Below are 12,612 nucleotides of genomic sequence, written 5' to 3'. Positions count from 1 at the left end.
TCCCTAGGAGCCACACATTATACTCCAAGTCCCTGCTGGGCTCCGCCTTTCCCCCACCCTGGCTCTCAGGGTGACGCCACCCACAGAGATTTAATGAGCGTGGGCCTGGACCTTCCCCAGATTGCTGCCAGGCAGCCCCTCCCTGAGCCTCAAAGGAGCATTTGCCGAGGATGGAGAGGCAGGGGAGGGAGGCAGGAGGCCGTCACTGGAGTGGCGTCTGCAGCAGCTGCTGTCCCAGCACTCGCTCAGCCTGTCCTGGCTGCTCACCTCCCCGCAGGGCGCCAGGCCTTTCCTGCCCTCTGTGGTCATCTGCCACCTGCTGGATCAAGTGCTTTCTCTTTTACACTCCCCTGTTCCCACCCCAGTGTGCTCTTCTGGCCCAGGCAGCAAGCAAGCTGTGAGCAGCTGGCCTGAGCTGTCGCTGTGGCTTGTGGCTCATGCGCCATTCCTGGTTGTCGTTGAGTCTTTCTGGCTGCTGGAATTGGAGATAGGATGTTTTGCTTCCCACTGCAGGAGAGCTGCCCCCTTTCACAGGGTTGGGGAAGGGTCCCCCTGACCTCCGGCAGGAGCACAGCTCAGCAGGGTCCCTGCTTCCCACCTCCCTGAGCCTTTTCTCCCCAGGGTATGGCTCCTGCTGAGTTTCTTGCCCAGCAGGGCCTTGACAAAGGAACCCGGGGAGTAGCTCGTGGCCAGAACCAGCCTCTGAGGGACTTGTGCTCTGCAGGGACTCTGCTGCTGGGGATTCAGCTCTAGAGGTCACAGTATCCTCGTTTGAAACATCAAGTAAGATCCCCTGTGGAGAAAGCAGTGACACATTCACACAGCTGTTCCCTCGCACGTGGAGTCCATGCGTGCTGGTCATTATTTCATGAACATGACCTGCTTTCGTGCACTAGACACACAGAGCGGAACAGCCATATGCTTTAAGTACATGGGCCAGTGGGACTGGAAGTGACATGTACAAGTGATGCAGAAAGGGGAGTTTCAAAGAAAAAGGATTTTGTTTAAAATACTTTAAAAATGCTATTTCCTGCATCTCTTGGCTGTGATGCCGCCCTCCCGGTTTCCCAGGGGCTCTGGGAGGGACCCTTCTAAGAAGATTGGGCAGTTGAGTTTCTGGCTTGAGATGAATCCAAGCAGCAGAATGAGCCAGGAGTGGCGGGAGATGGGCAGAGAAAACTGGGGTGCACTCAGCTCTCACAGGGGTAATCATCTCAAGTGGTATTTGTAGCCAAGTGGGAGCTATTTTCTTTTTTGTGCATATAGGTATTTCTTAAATGAAGCTGCTTTCTTGTCTTTGATTTCTAAAAGCCCCTTACACCCCACTTTGTGCAGCAAACATCCCAGTGCAGGTCACAGCCTGATTTGTGGCCAGGCTGGACAAATTCCTGAGGCACAACTTGGCTTCAGTTCAGATTTCAAGCTGTGTTGATGTCGGGACCAGCAGAAGGCAAAGCTCCAGCCAACACACAGGACTGTAAGAGGCTCTGAGCTACGTTCCCTCCGAAGACCCCCAGGCTTTGTCATAGGAGGTTTGACTTCCCCAAAGCCAGAGGTGATTTGATTTGGGGAAGACTGAATATTCACACCTAAGTCATGAGTATATTCTGAGTTTACTTCCTTATGGCTTGCCCGCCAAGTTCTCTGTCTCATACACACGCACACGCACCCTTGCTCCAGGATCACCAGACACTGCCATGGCTCCAGCTATGGGAACAGCTGCATTGGGTTGCCTTTGTGTTTGGGTTAGGAACTTCCGTGCTTCTCGTGGCTCCACTCACAAGGCGGCTCAGAGGCATGGACTCCGACTGGGCTGCAGGCAGCTCTGGGATGGCACAGGGCAGGCACTCTAATCAGCTCGTGGAAAACACTGTCCTCTCGGCCTCCTGGCCAGTCTTGCTGCGAGTACTCCTCTCCCTGGCCAGGTGAGTGGGGAAGCTGCTGACATAGGAAGGAGAGGAGATCCTGGCTGAGGCTTAGGAAATTGCTGGAGCCGGCTCCAAGCAGAGAATTCACTGGGGAGGCTTTCAGAAAGAGTCAAACATCATTCTGCCTGTGTTGGGGGCCAGGTGTGTCACACAAGCATCTCAAAGTCAAGAGCCATCTGGGACTGCTGCTTCTCTTTCTCAGGCTTTGGGGAAAGGAATCTCCCTCTGCTCTCACTTGATTCTAAGTGTGAGGGTGGTTGAATTGTCTGGAGCACTAGGACTTTTTTTTTCTCTTTTCCTTGATGGACCAACAGTGCAAATGCAATCTCGCCATTTAACTTTCAGGTCAATTTCCTTTCCTGGTCGGACATCTTTGTGCCCACTTTAGGAAGGAAAAGAATACACCTACTATGTGCCAGGCACTGTGTTAGGTGCTTTTATATAGATCCTCTTTAGGATGAGACTGAGGGATGAGGACATCTCTTTATAAAAGGCCCCTAAGTAATGAATAAACAGAAACACTTAGAGGTGAGGTCTGTCTTCAAAGATCCAAGGTAAGATTGCCTTCAGTCTGATGTTTGTTCTCAAGGACTTATCCCCTACAGTATTCTCCCACTCCATACTTCTCCTTCTACCCCACCATGTGCTCCTGTGCACTCCTCAGATGGTCGGAGGGGTAACCCGAGTCCTTAGAGAATTTGGGGACCAATAGGATATGTGGTGTGTAGAACTTTCTTTAAAAAACTTAAGGGGCCTTTGCTACCTTCTGCTTGTTGAGTTGTTTTGGCATTCATCTTAAAAGCCAGCATCTCACTATTTATTGACAGGTTGGGCTATGTGTGTGCGCATGTGTGTATACATTTCCAGGCGTGCCTGTGTCCTGTAGCTTTTTAAAAGGAAACCCAGTCATCCCACTATGAATCTGGCATCTTCTTATGCTTCTAGTGTTTTGGCCATACATTAACCAAGGGGTTTAATTTATCCAATGCTTGACGACATGTTCAGGAAGGGCTGGATCAAATTTTGAGAGGGTTTTGGGAAAGGGAGGGGGAGAAGAAATTGACATTTATTTTATTATTTATTTTAAATGTTTACATCTTCTTTATGTTGTATCAAGCCTGAATAGAAACTGATAGCATTAAAATACTCCGTTCCTCTCTCTCTTCTCGCTTCCTTTTTTTTTTTTTTTTTTAATTTAGGATAATGCATTTTTGTTTCTAAAGTGATTGTGATTTGTGCTGTATAAACTGTATAAAAAGGTTCTGTTTTTAAAGGTGGATTTTTATTCCTCTGGGGACAGTGGTCGCCAAGACATCTACATTGTAAGAGAACACAGTGGAAGATCCTGTCCTGATTCTCAAAATTACTTTCTCTGTATGATTAAAAGTTTATTCCATTTATTTTAGTTTGTGTTTACTTGATTTTGAGGAAGAAAATATTTGACTTTGTACAAAGAGTAGGATATCAGATGTCTTTTCTGCCATGGGAGATGTGTGTGTATATATAGTATTTTGGTGTATAGTAGAAAATAAGCTTTGTGCATCTGTATTTGAGATATGTCAATGATGTGGAGTAAAGTCAGCTGTGAGACTGTGGAGGCAAAAACAAGTTGTATATGGTTCATGTGGCTCTGTGGGGAATTTAATTACCTTTCTGGGCACTTTTTTTTTTTTTTTTTAAAGTAATGGTGAAATGGTCCCATTGGAGAGTCTCCTAAATAGACCTTCCAGGCAGAATCGCAAGCTCAAAATCTTTGTATAGTTTTGAAAATTGAGGAGTAGCTTTGTTTGGAAGCCTTTCTGGTGGTGTTTTTTGTCGTCGTTGCTGTTGTTTTGTTGTTTTACTGTATGTAATACAAGCCTACAGTATTTGCACTAAAGAAAGCTTGTTAGAAAAAGCTTGCTGCTATGGAAGAAAGAACATATTAAAACTTCTTTCCCTTGCGATTTTTTTTGGGGGAGGGGGGCTAGCTTTTCCACTTTCAGTTGAGTAGCATTTTGTAGAATAAAATCAATTAAGATTGAAGAGCCTCTGATGGTTGGTTTATTCTGTCTTCCCATCTCTCCTTTTTCTTCTCTTTTCTTCTATTCTTCTCTACCTTTGGCCCTCATGGGTAAAGTTGGTTTTTCTGTTGGTGGGGGTGGCATGGGGGCTGGGGGAGCTGGGAACTTCTTTCTGCTTGCTTAGAACCTCTTTCTGCAAAACTGTGAGGTGGGCTTCTGGGAGGGCGTCGGGGCATCTCTACCTCCCCATCTCATTCTTCTTTTCCCTTTTGACCCCTTCCCAATCCCTCCTGATCCTGTTTCCTTCTCAGGGCCTAATTCTCAGCCAGCTGCCAACCCTTGCCAAGCTGTGAGCCAATAAAAGTGTAAGGTGCCATCCCTTTCTTGGGGTATTTTGTTTGAACAGGTTGACTCTGGAAACGCAGAAATCTTCAAAGAACCAATTAAATGTATGGCTAAGGTTGTCAGGGTGGTTGGATGAGATCATGAGCAGGAAAGGGCTCGGAAAACTGCGCAAATATGTGGGGTGATCACATCTCTAGACTTCTGTTTTGGAAAAGTCACAGGTTGTTAGGTGTTGAGCACTTAAAAGTGTCAGCTCAGGCCCCCATTATCCTGTAGACCAGGAATCCCAGGGTGACTGGGGAACATCTGCTCTGGGGTACTCTTTCCTTATAGTGTGAATGATAGGGACGAAACTCTGTCATGAGTTAAGGCCCATGGTGACTGGCAGCTGGCTAAGACTTAGCCCTAGAAATTATACCACTTGCTCCAATATGCTTTATTATTTTCTTTTATTTTGAGATAAGGTTTCACTCTTATCACCCAGGGTGGCATGCAGTAGCACAGCCATGACTCACTGCAGCCTTGACCTCTCGGGCTCAGGTGATCCTCCCACCTCAGCCTTCCAAGTAGCTGGGACTACCGGCATCCGCCACCATGCCTGGCTGATTTTTGTATTTTTTTGTAGAGATAGGGTTTCACCATGTGGCCTAGGCAGGTCTCGAACTCCTGGACTCAATCCTCCCACCTCAGTCTCTCAAAGTGCTGGGATCACAGGCATCAGCCACCATGACTGGCCTCCCACATGCTTTAGACAAGCTCAGCGTATAGGCCTCATTCTCTGGAGACACCAAGAGTGCTAAACTGGGAGTCACAGGGACCCTAAATCCTAGGCCTGCCCCCAATACTCACTGGCTATTGAGGTTTGGAGAGAGCCATTTAACCTCTCTGACCCTTAGTTTCCTCATCAGCAAAGGAGCAGTGTCATGATAATATTATATATATAAAATATATAAGTAAACACTTAGGAGGAATAACAATATGCCTGCCTTTTTTTTTTTTTTTGAGATGGAGTTTCACTCTGTCGCCCAGGCTGGAGTGCTGTGGCACAATCTCGGCTCACTGCAACCTCCGCCTCTTGGGTTCAGCTGATTCTCCTGCCTCAGCCTCCCAAGTAGCTGGGATTACAGGTGTGCACCACCGCACCCGGCTAATTTTTGTAATTTTAGTAGAGACCGGGTTTCCCCATGTTGGCCAGGCTGGTCTCGAACTCCTGACCTCAAGTCATCCACCCGCCTCAGCCTCCCAAAGTGCTGGGATTACAGGTGTGAGCCATCACGCCTAGCCTCCTTTTCCTTTTACGTGAGCCAGGGGCATTAGGGAACAGGGCCACTCAGAGTCGTAGCACTGGGCCTTGTAATGACCTCTTCTGTCTGAGTGGACAAGGAACCAGAAGGAATCTGGAGGGTTTCAGTGCTACCTGTACTTTCTTGAGTAACTGGTATGTTTCCTTGTGGTATAAATGCCAAGGAGGCAGATGCTTGGGAGGTCTACATCCAGCTTCTCTGGGCTTTGGGGATTATGTTGTCAAGAGAGACACATGTGCTTATGCTTTGTTGCTTGGCTCTCATGCCTAGGCCCTTCCATAACATTGTTCATCTTCAAAATCCACTGTTTATTTAAATTCCCACCTCTTCACCCATATGGCAATTAGAGAGGTTGATGGCTGCCAGGGGCTTATTAGATGGAGTCAGAAGCTTCTCTGAGCAGCTGTAAATGCCTTCAAAGCATCCAGACAGTTTTTCAGTCTCTTATGGAGAAAAACAGTAAGGGGCGACCTCCGCTGGGTTCTCAACCTAAGATAGTCTGTTGGGGAAATGTTGCAGTCACCTGTCATTCTAGGCTGCCTCAGCCCAAACCAGTTCAGTGACCTGGGGTAATGGTTAACTCTCGATGACATTTCCAACACATTTGCAGTTTTGAGGATTAAGCACCATCTGCTTCCCCAGGAAAGCTGTCTTGGTGAGGAATCCCTGGGATCCATCCCCTTTTGCTGGATCTAGAGTTCCCCAAGTGAACACAACCTAGTCTCCAGGCTTTCTGTGTTCATTAGTCCCGCCACTATGTAAGGGAAAAGGAATTTCTCCTGGAGCTGATAATTTCCAACATGTTGAGCAATGAGACCATGTATGCGAGGGCATATGAGAAGAAGTGAAGGGCTCAAGTCAGAGGGAAACTTAAGTAGTTGAAATCATAGACCTTTGTGACGGTGTTGATGGAGGCAACTTGATTAAGGGGAAGCCACTGGGCTCTGGGCTCCAGTGCCGTGTTTGAAATGAAGGGTGCGATTTTCCTTTTGGCCTGTGTGTTTGAAGGGTGAATGGGATACTTGCACATGGGTAGCTCAGCCCCTGCTGGCCACAGGGCCCTGCCAGGCCCTCACGCAGGTCTGATGGCCTTCAGGGCCAACTGTGCACCTGGTCCGGGATGCTGTTCTTACACCTGATGAGACAACTGAAGGACTGTTTCCTGAGACGCTGTGAGCTGTTAGGACAAGTCCATCCAGCGTTCTTTGTTTTTTTTTTTTTTTTTTTTTGAGACAGAGTTTAGCTCTTGTTGCCCAGGCAAGAGTGCAGTGGTGTGATCTCGGCTCACTGCAACCTCTGCCTCCCGGGTTCAAGCGATTCTCCTGCCTCAGCCTCCCAAGTAGCTGGGATTACAGGTGCCCATCACCATGCCCAGCTAATTTTTTGTATTTTTAGTAGAGACAGAGTTTCATCATGTTGTCCAGGCTTGTCTCGAACCCCTGACCTCAGGTGATCCACTCATCTCGGCCTCCCAAAGGGCTGGGATTACAGGTGTGAGCCATTGCGCCCGGCCCATCCAGTCTTTGCAGTCAGCTTCTGCCTTTGCCAAACCTTCCCGGAGTGGAGAGCAACTATACCCCACGACTTCCCACTGGGCAGATCCTCCTCCTTCTCCTCCACTAGGCCCCTCGTAGGTAGAGGCCACAGCGAAGCGCATCTGTCATCTATCCAAAGTCTGTGAGCTGTTGTCCCTGGAAAGTTCCACTTACTTGAGGGAAAAAAAATAGAACCTTCTTCAGGCTCCACCTCTGGAACTGGGAAGTCCTTAAACTAAACACCTTAACAAGTCCTTCTGTAAACCCAAGGGGAAAACAAACCAAAACACAAATGCTCCGCAGTGGCCCGGACTGCAGTGTGTTCGGCTGAGTGTCTCTGAGGGCACTGTGAGGATAGGGCCCTGCTTAGACACGGGGACCCCCTTCTTTCTCCAAAGGCAAAGTACAGGCTGCTGTGGGCCATTCAGATCTGCTGCTGTTTCAGAACATAACGCTGCCTTGTCCCTCTGGACCTCTGGAAACTATTCAGTATTATATAGGTGTCAAATCTTTGTTTTGTGGTGGAATTCATATAGAAGAAAATGAACCATTTTAGAGTGAACAATTCAGTGGCATTTATTACCTTCACAACGTTGTATAATACAACTACCACCTCTCTCTAGTTGCAAAATATTTTCATCACCTGGAAAGAAAACTCCAAACTCATTAGGCTACTACTCCCCAATCCTCTCTCCTCCATCCCTGGCAACTGCCAATCTGTTTTCTATCTCTATGGATTTATATTTAGGTAGTATTTTTGAGAATCCCAATGACTCTATTTTCTGAACTAAAAAAGAATCATGAAACATTAGCACAGAAAATAAACTAATAGAGATTAGTGGTACTGTTTCCCCATTATTTCCATACTTTGTAACCTTTTCATATGCCTTTATATACATGGTCTCATTCAGTAACCCAAGAGACAAATGTTGCTGGATGTGTTGGAAAATCTCAACTCCATTAGAAATTCTCTCTCTTTTTTTATTTTTCTTTTTATTTTATTTATTTTTGAGACAGAGTCTCGCTTTGTTGCTTGGGCTGGAGTGCAGTGGCACAATCTTGGCTCACTGCAACCTCTGCCTCCCAGGTTCATGCGATTCTCCTGCCTCAGCCTCCCGAGTAGCTGGGACTACAGGTGCCCACCACCACGCCCAGCTAATTTTTGTATTTTTAGTAATGATGGGATTTTGCCATATTGACCAGGCTGGTCTTGAACTCCCGACCTCAAGTGATCCACCTGCCTCGGCCTCCCAAAGTGCTGGGATTACAGGAATTTCACACCCAGCCAGAAATTCCTTTTTTCTTACACAGTGGTGTGTCTGTTCCACTGGCAAATACAGTTACTACCTTGATCCAGTGCAAATGGCATGCATTTGTTTCTCAAATAAAGATGGAATAAATCTGAAAAGGCAGACTTCATTCACTGATAAAAACAGACACCTTATGTTGTAAGCATAAGAGAACCACGTTTTTAGAGACTGTCACCATTATATTCTTACAGGGATGAGGGAGAAAATATTCATTAAAAAATATTTTTGTGTTCCTACTAAGTGCATGACACCGCCAAAGGCACTCTTGGGACACAGTTCTATAAGACACTGTTGATGCCAGTGTTAGAAATGAGGCCTCTCTTTATTTCACAGTCAAATGTTTTCATTGGAAATAGCAATGAGCTACAAACTAGAAGCTGCCCTCAAGGAGGTCACAGTCCGGTTGGGGTGGAAGGAGAAGCAGCACAGACATTTTGGCAGGTGGGGGGACTTCAGAGAAGATTCCGTGGAGGAGAGGATCCGAAACTGGAGCCTGAAAGTGGGCGGCTATGGGTAAGATGGAGTGGAGCCAGGCATGGTGGCTCACACCTGTAATCCCAGCACTTCAGGAGGCCCAAGGCAGGTGGATCACTTGCGGCCAGGAGTTCAAGACCAGCCTGGGTAACATGACAAGACCTCATCTCTATAAAAACTTAAAAAATTAGCTGGGCATGGTTGTACACACCTGTGGTCCCAGCTACTCGGGAGGCTGAGGTGGGAGGATCACTTGAGCCCAGGAGGTGGGACTGCAGTGAATTGCGATCATGCCACTGTACTCCAGCCTCGACAGCAAAGTGACACCTTGCCTCAAAAAACAAAACAAAACAAAACAAAAACAAAAGGGATAATGAGGAGAAAGCGTGCCCGGCCAGGAGAACAATCTGAGCAAAGACACAAGGGGAAGAGAACACGGGTTGGCTCTGGGGGCTGTGCAGGAGGCCTGGATGTCCTGAGCATAGGCTGATTGGGGATGTTGGAAATTTAAGCTGCCAACCTCGGTCTATCAATGCCTTCTATTGAGTGCCTATTTGTGCTAGGTGCTGTTCTCGGCTCCAGGAAGACAGAGGGGACAAGGAAACCCCAGGGACCCCCACCCCACCCCAGACCATTGTAGGATAGGTAATTACAGGTTCACGGAATGTCTCAGAGAGATGTATAAGGCACCATGGGGACAGGTACCAAGGGGACTTTCCCTAGTCTGGGGAATGGTTAGAAAGGGCTTTCCAGAATCAGTGGCATTTCACCAGACCCCAAAAGTAAGAAGAAATGAGAGCTTTATTTCTAGGTATTGGGTGCTGCGAAAGGGGCAGCTGCATGGAGGAGTGACACAGCCACCGTCCCACTCTAGAGAGGTGATTGCAGCAGGTGTGCAGGACAGGTGGGCGGGGGGAAGAAGGAGGCCCCGCGAGAGTCTGCACTAGCTGTGATGTCAGAAGGACGCTCCTGGGGAAGCTGAGTCTGAGAGGTCTGCTTCCAGGAATAGAAACTGGGAGGCAAGAGGAGGAGCTGGGTCGGGGGTGGGAGGCCCAGGTCCTGAGTTCAGTTTTAGGCATTTAATGCCAGGAGCTGGTGGGTGTGCAGATGGGTGCCACTATCACGTCATGTTTCCACCCTGCCCTGGGCCTGAGCCCTCTTGTGTTTTCCCAGCCAGTGCTCTCTTATTCCCCAGAGGGGCTCCCCAGACCCCAGACTGCCTCCCCTCTTCTCAGGCCCCCCAGCCCCCTCGTTTTCTACAGATGATGTCACCTTCCACCTCACAGAAAATGGAGGCCATCAGAGGGCATCTCCTCCATCTCCCATCGCTGCCATCTGTCTCCCACCTTCCCTCCTTCTCCTGATTTGACAGAGAAGGGCCCTTCCTGCCCCCAAACCCCTTCCTTCGCCCAGCTCTGGGTCCTCGCCGTGCTCCTTCTTCTCGGGGACCCTCTTCCATCAGCTTCCTCGTCTTACTTTGTGGTTGACGTCTGTCTCTTCAAGGGCCCTTTCCCATCAGCATTAAATGGGATCAGTGTCATCTGTCTTAAACATGACAAAAACCCTCCCTCGGCCCCACTCGCGTTTCAGCTTCACAGCCGAGCGTCTTGGGAAGTTACCTTTACTTACTTCATCCACTTCCTCACTCCCACTCTTCTCTCAGCCTACTGAAGTCTGGCTTCCCCCCTCTGCCCTGAGCCTCTGTACTTCCTTGTGACAAAATCTTACACAGACACATCTCAGCCCTTATCATCTTTGTTTACTGCCCAGCATTTGGCACTGCTTACCACTTTTTCTTTGAAATGCCTTTTTTTTTTAACTTTCCTCTCCCTGTCCTTGACTCTCATCTCTCCCTCAATCCCCCTATCAATGCAAACACCCCCAAGTCGTGTCTGCTCCCCATGTAAATGTTCTATCCTGCCCCACTGCCTCCATCCTAGTATAAACCCCTCTCATCTCTCATCTAGACAACCACAGTCATCTCCAGTCCCCACTCTGCAGCCAAAACAAACTGATATGAGTGTTCACAGCCTGCTATTTCCTGCTGCTGCTGCTGGTTCTGGATATCTAAAACCAAACTGATTATTTCAGACTCCTGCTCAAAGCCTATTGGAGAGGTACTTCCGTTAGGATTCCATCCAGCCGCCTGTGCCTGAAAACCCAAATCAACAGAACCTTGAGCATACAAGGTTTTCTTCTCTTCTCTTCTCTTCTCTTATCTAAAAGTCTGGAGCCAGAGGTTGGGGGAAAAATTTGCTCTCTGGGAAGAATTATTTTGTTCATCGTCTGTGTCTCTGGGCTCTTACTTCTGGGAGGTTCTTCCTGGTTCACTGACCTCCATGGTCACCCTTGATATGGGCATTGGTGAGTGGGCTCCCCGGGTGTTCACAGCCTACTTCTTGCTGCTGCAGGTTCTGGGGCCCCTGGATTGTTTTAGGATTTAACTGTTAAGGTTATGACAGACCATACTCACTGCTTTTTTAAAAAAAAATTTTATACATTTTCCCCAAAGCTTGGTAGGTTTTCAATCTATTTACTTCTAGTCAGTTTCTTAAGCAAAACCACAGTGAAAGATCTAGCGTAGACATCATTTTCACACCACATGGGAACCCAGGGTGGCTTGAGAAGGTTCAGTTTGAACCCTCTCTGTGACTAACCGCACCAAACCACCAAGTTTACTTTGATGGGAAGACCTCTGGATAGATATTCAAGGAAATCTCTTCCCAGGGACCTGAAAGGACCGCCTGTTCCTCTCCCTTCTAAGGCATCTTCACCCTCTGGGACTTCAAATGGAAGATAGAAGATTAGGACGCACATCTGACTTCCTTCCCCACCTGCTTTCTCCCTGGCCTCGTCCTTGCCATCCTTTGGACTGAAGGTCAGGGGTTTCTCCTCTATTCTTTTCTTCAGGTAAAGGCCCACGATCGATTCTGTCAGGTCTTCTTGATATCTTAAAGAGGGAGCTAAAGACACCAGAACATCTTTTTTCTTTCAAAAAGAATGTTTTTTGAGACTATTTTCTGGCTGAAGAATCTTATTTTGGCTGTCAGAAGCTATGCATTATCTTTCTCTCCATTTTTTTCTTTGGTAATCCTAGTCCCTTTCCCCAAGGAAGCAGATGTTTGAGCTGAGCAGGAGGAAGGTCACATGCACAGAAATGCAAGAGAGAAATGCAATTAATCCTGTTTTCCAAAATAGGATCCTGTTTACATCATCAAGGACTTCCTATTTTGCTTAGGGTAAGTCCAAAATGTGTAATAGGGTCGTTCTGGTCTGAGCCCTACTTATCCCCCCAGCCTCATCCGATCAGTCTCCCAGCCTCACACGCTTCACCACAACTACCCTGCACTTTTCTCACTTCCTTCAACACAGGTTGCTCAGGACCTTCCAAAAGCTTTAGTGTTAGCCAACTCCTATTCATCTTGCAAGTTTTGATTTCAAAGTCCCTTCTGGTCTTGGGAAGGATTTCCTTGACTCAAAGCATCCCTCAGAGCACCTTGCATCCTTGTGATTAGTTCATTAATTTTTTAATGGTTATTTTTGATTAAACACCTCTGTTTTCCAGTAGAACACCAATGGCAGGAGGGCAAGAACAATGTTCTGTCTGCTGGGAACCTCCTCAGGTCATCATTATCCCTAGTCTGGATTAGACAGATGTGTTTCTAAGACGCACATCTGTGCAAAACCCTTCAGTGGTCCCTCTTTTTACTCAG

This window comes from Mandrillus leucophaeus, unplaced genomic scaffold (genome assembly GCF_000951045.1).
Source record: "Mandrillus leucophaeus isolate KB7577 unplaced genomic scaffold, Mleu.le_1.0 Scaffold13, whole genome shotgun sequence".
Taxonomy (NCBI): Eukaryota; Metazoa; Chordata; class Mammalia; order Primates; family Cercopithecidae; genus Mandrillus; species Mandrillus leucophaeus.
This window is presented reverse-complemented; position numbering follows the sequence as displayed.